Consider the following 6,000-nt stretch of genomic DNA (forward strand, 5'->3'; position numbering starts at 1 on the left):
TGAGGCATTTTATGGATTTTAAAACACTCTTTAAGATCATGTAAAGAGTGATTTAGCAGAGTATACTTAACAGAGCGCATTTGCCTTCTATCAACAGCAAAAAGTATTCCTTTATCTCCTCATCATTTCTGAGGTAGAGAGCCTTTGCCCTCTGTTCCCTATTCATAAGAGAAGTAACAAGTACAAAGAGGGTCAAAATACACTTATTTACTAAAAACGAGGCACTTTTCTTATACTTTTAAGAGAATTTAAACCACTGGCTCAAAAGTTTAACTATAGTATGTTGGAAAAAGGCAGTGTATTTCTGGGTTCTTGGTTCTGTTCCATTGGTCTATGTGCCTATTATATCAGTACCATGCTGTTTTGGTGACTATGGCCTTGTAGTGTAGTTTGAAGTCAGGTAATGCGGTGCCTCCAGATGTGTTATTTTTGCTTAATCTTGGTTTGGCTATGCAGGTTCTTTTTCAGTTCCATATGAATCTTAGGATTTCTTTTTTTAGTTATGTGAAGAATGGTGATGGTATTTTGATGGGAATTGCATTGAATTTGTAGATTGCTTTTGGCAGTATGGTCATTTTCACAATATTGATTTCACTATTTCACTTATCCATGAGCATGGGATGTGTTTCCATTTGTTTGTGTTGTCTATAATTTCTTTCAGCAGTGTTTTGTAGTTTTTCTTGTAGAGGTCTTTCACTTCCTTGGTTAGATATCTTCCTAAGTATTTTATTTTATTTTTTTGCAGCTATTGTAAAAGGGGCTGAGTTATCGATTTCATTCTCAGTTTGGTTGCTGTTGGTGTATAGCAGAGCTACTGATTTGTGTACAGTAATTTTGTGTCCAGAAACATTGTTTCATTTACCAGTTCTAGGAGCTTTTTGTATGACTCTTTAGGGCTTTCTAGGTATACAACCATATGATCAGCAAACAGAGTTTGACTTCCCTTTACCGATTTGGATGCCATTTATTTTTTCTCTTGTCTGATTGCTCTGGCTAGGACTCCCAGTATTATGTTGAACAGGAGTGGTGAAAGTGGGCATCCTTGTCTTGTTCCATTTCTCAGGTGGAATGTTTTAAACTTTTCCCAGTTCAGTATAATGTTGGCTGTGAGTCTGTCATAGATGGCTTTTATTACCTTAAGGTATGTCCCTTCTATAGCAATTTTTCTGAGGATTTTAATCATAAAGAAATGCTAGATTTTGTCAAATACTTTTCATGTGTCTATTGAAATGATGATGTGATTTTTGTTTTTAATTCTGTTTATGTGTTGTATCACATTTATTGACTTACGTATCTTAAACCATCTCTGTATCCCTGGTATGAAACCCACTTGATCACAGTGGAATATCTTTTAGATATGCTGTTGGATTTGGTTTGATAGTATTTTGTTGAGGATTTTTGCATCAATGTTCATCAGGGATATTGGTGTAGTTTTCTTTTTTTTTGTTATGTCCTTCCCTGTTTTTCATATTAGGTTAATACTGGTTTTATATAATGATTTAGGGAGGATTGCCTCTTCATCATTTTGAATAGTGTCAATAGGATTGGTACAAATTCTTCTTTCAATGTCTGACAGAATTCAGCTTTAAATCCATCTGATCCTGGACATTTTTTTTCTTGGCAATTTTCTTTATTGCCATTTCAGTCTCGGTGTTTGTTATGTGTCTACAGTCAACTGATCTTCAAAAAAGCAAACAAAAACATAAAGTGAGGAAAGGATGCCCTATTCAACAAATAGTGCTGGGATAATTGCCAAACCACATGTAGGAAGAATGAAACTGGATCCTTATCTCTCACCTTATATGAAAATCAACTCAAGATAGGTCAAAAACTTAAATGTAAGACCTGAAACCATAAGAGTTTTAGAAGATAACATCAGAAAATCCCTTCTAGACGTTGGGTTAGGCAAAGACTTCATGACCAAGAACCCAAAAGCAAATGCAGTGAAAACAATGGTAAATATATGGGACTTAATTAAACTAAAAAGCTGCTGCACAGCAAAAGAAATAACCAGCAGAGTTAACAGACAACCCACAGAGTAGGAGAAAATCTTCACAATCTATATCTTCAACAAAGCACTAATATCCAGAATCTACAAATAACTCAAATCAGCAAAACAAGCAAACAAAGAATCCCATTAAAAAGTGGGCTAAGGGTTGGACATGGTTGCTCATGCCTATAATCCCAGCACTTTGGTAGGCTGAGGGGGGCGAATCACGAGGTCAAGAGATCAAGACCATCCTGACCAATATGATGAAACCCTGTCTCTACTAAAAATACAAAAATAAGCTGGGGGTGATGCTGTGCACCTGTAGTCCCAGTTACTCAGGAGACTGAGGCAGGAGAATCACTTGAACCTGGGAGGCAGATGTTGCAGTGAGCTGAGATCACGCCACTGTACTCAGCCTGGTGACAGAGCAAGACTCCGTCTCAAAAAAAAAAAAAAAAAAAAGTGGGCTAAGGGCATGAATAGACAATTCTCAAAGGTAGATATGCAAGTGGCCAACAGGCATATTGAAAAATGCTCAACATTATCAAGGAAATGCAAATTGAAACCACAATGCAATACCACTTTATTGCTGCAAGAATGGTCATAATAAAAAAATCTAAAAATAATAGATGTTGGTGTGGATGTGGTGAAAAGGAAACACTTTTATACTCCTGGTGGGAATGTAAACTAGTACAACCACTAGGGACAACAATGTGGAGATTCCTTAAAGAACTAAAGTAGATCTACCATTTCACCCAGCAATCTCACTACTGCGTATCTACCCAGAAAAACAGACGTCATTATACGAAAAATATACTCGCACATGCCTGTTTATAGCAGCATAATTTGCAATAGCAAAAAATGTGGAAACAACCCAAATGCCCATCAGTCAATGAGTGGATAAAGTGTGATATATATATCACACTTTTATATATATATATATAAAAAAAAATGGAATGCTACTCAGTCATAAAATGAATGAAATAATGGCATTCACAGCAACCTGGGTGGAATGGGAGACTCTTATTCTAAATGAAGTAACTCAGTAATGGAAAACTAAACATCTATTTTTCTCATTCATATATGGGAGCTAAGCTATGAGGACACAAAGGCATAAGAATGATACATGGACTTTGGGGACCCAGGGGAAATGGTGGGAGGGGGTGAGGGATAAAAGACTACGCACATTAGGTACAGTATAAACTGCTCAGGTGATGGGTACACCAAAATCTCAGAAATCATAATTAAAGAACTTATTCATGTAACCAAGCATGACCTGCTTCCTTAAAACCTGTTGAAATAAAAAAGTATTTGTTTAAAAGGCATTGTAATAAATTATAAATGCCTTTGGTTCAATGTAAGTATAAGATGTGAATATTCTCACACACCCCACTGACCAACAAAAGTGCCTCTACTCCTGGCTAGTTTTCATTGATTTCAATGATTTCTTTATTCTGAACTCAGAGCCTTTCCCTGGTAGTCTAACTTTTAAATATCTCTTCCATTTTACTGGCTGTGTAACTTAAGCCAAGTTACTTAAACTCATCTAGAATACTAAGTACTAATGCTGCCTCAAACATGGTGCATTTAACAATCCTTCTAAAATAATTATTTTCTTTAGACAAGGCAAAAAGGAGCAGATCTTCCATGACCAAAATTTTAGATGATTTATGGATGCCCACAGGCCTCCTTGTTCACAATAGTAAGAATAATGATAAACACCAGTTACATCTTAGGGTTCTACCTGCAAAAATTAATTCAGTCCTGACAACAAATTTGAACAAATCTGAAGGTTGTGTACTATTACCAATTTCTATCCACAAATAACGAAATTAGGGTCTGAGAATTTGAGAGTTGTATAATGTCAAGCACCAGGCTGAATGGCACTATTTATGACTTCATTTGCATGGCCAGCCTCTGAGCATGGCACTAGCATCTCTACTGGGTTGTCCAAACTTTAGAATTAGCCACAATTTTGAAGTGGGTATCTTATTCTGTTGAGTTTAACTCATTTCAGTCAGAGAGGAGTTGATGCAAAGGTAGGTTGTGAAGTATAACAAGAAGCAGCTGAAGTCCATCAGATTTAAGTTATAGTTAATCAACGATCTTCTGTAATGTCCAGATGGCATGTTTTCACATCTAAGTGTTTTGTATCTTGGCCATACTTCAATATGTATAATTTATCCAACCTACTCTGCTCTTGTAGCTGGGTATCTGCATCAGTAGCCTGGGTTTTAAGTGGTTTGGGTTATACAGGGTTATCCAGGATTTTCAGTGGGTTTTAAGTGAGTTTTAAGGAGCTCCTGCATGTAGTGTACCTGGTAGCTCTTGGTATTCTCTTTTTTTGCTGAGTTGTATCCCTTGTCTACTAAAATCTGACTTATTTCAACTTACTGTGACTAAACCCTTGTTCTCTCCTTTATAAATAATATGTTTCATAAAGTCTTATTCCTTAACCTAAAATTTCTATCTACATTACCTTGGAAATGCCATAATTATACTGATTAAATTGTATATTCTTCTTGGAGAGAATACTCAAAATACCTGAATCCCTTTTCTCCAACTCTGTTAATTAAGAAACTGTTACTTTAGTTCTCAATTCTTTCAATTCTTTATACCCATAAAATGCTTCCTAAAAATGCAAACATAGACACTTGAAATATAAATAATTATATACCCAGAAGAAGTGCACCATGTCCTTGGATCCTTGAAGATATTTTACAAAGGTGCCCATGAAAATACAGGTGTGATTGGATGGTGGAAAAATGTGGGTTCAGAGGTATATGTGATAGATACTACTTTTCTAATTTATGAGCTATTCAATTATGAAAACTCCAGCAAAAAAGTTTTCTTTATTTCACCCAGGCTATATTTATCTTTAACATGATGTTAAATTTCCACAACAACCAAGTTACTTTCCAAACAACAAAACAAAACAAAAACAGAAACCCGGAAGACATTAAGTGATAATAGCAATATATAACATTCCACATAAATCATTGGAACCTACATTTATCCAAGTATTTCAATCACAATTATACACATTTCTTTCTGTTGAAAATGTGCTGTTTAATGCATGAGGCTGACCCACCCATGCATCTACACCATTGAAATTAAGCAGGATAATATCAGCTAACTTTTCTAGGTAGGTGCCTAAGCTCTATAGAGCATCTTGCACAGTTTCATAATATGTGATTACTTTGAAAACCCACCTCACACAGGGAATTCCCTTATGTCAGGTCACTGTACATTTGCTACATTTTGATTTTAATGTTGCAGTACCTTCAAAGTAATTTAGTTATACTATCACCTAATAGCGTAAGTTAAGAGGATGGGTTGCCTGAAAACAGCAAGCACTCCTCTTAACTGCATGGAACAAACTATCTTCTCATATGGAATTTTTCTCCTGCAAAAATATAATAGATTTGAGATGTTGGTCATGAAAGTTAATAGCACATGGTTTGGACTCAGGCGAATCTTGATTTAAATCCCAACTCAAATTTTATTACCTAATAATTTAGCTAATTTGTTCAGGCCCAATTATTTCACCTATAAAATGGAAATAATGGCCTTAAATCTAAGATTTTTTGAAGTTAGTAAATAAAGGAACACATGTGAAACAAGTGGCGTATCTAGCATATAGAAAAGTTAATAAATGTGAATAATAACAATAACTGTTATTATCATCATTATGATAACATTTTCCTTGACAGTATATATTGATTCAAATTTTTATTGTACCACTAATTTCATGACCTAAGTTAACTTGTCTGATGCTGGTTTAATAATTTACGCTTCTAAGCTTGTTATTTTATTTCAATAATATAGTTTTCGTTATGTTATACAACAATCAATGCATGGAATATGGTAAACACTTTTAAAGGTTTTTTGTCTTTTTATTTATGTATCTTTATTTTTTATAGCACTATGGAGATTGTTATATACTCAGTAGGGCTTCAGTAATGAAATCATAAGAAGATGAATATTTAGCTAAATAAGTAATCATTAAA

Source organism: Pongo pygmaeus, chromosome 4, assembly GCF_028885625.2.
Source record: "Pongo pygmaeus isolate AG05252 chromosome 4, NHGRI_mPonPyg2-v2.0_pri, whole genome shotgun sequence".
Taxonomy (NCBI): domain Eukaryota; kingdom Metazoa; phylum Chordata; class Mammalia; order Primates; family Hominidae; genus Pongo; species Pongo pygmaeus.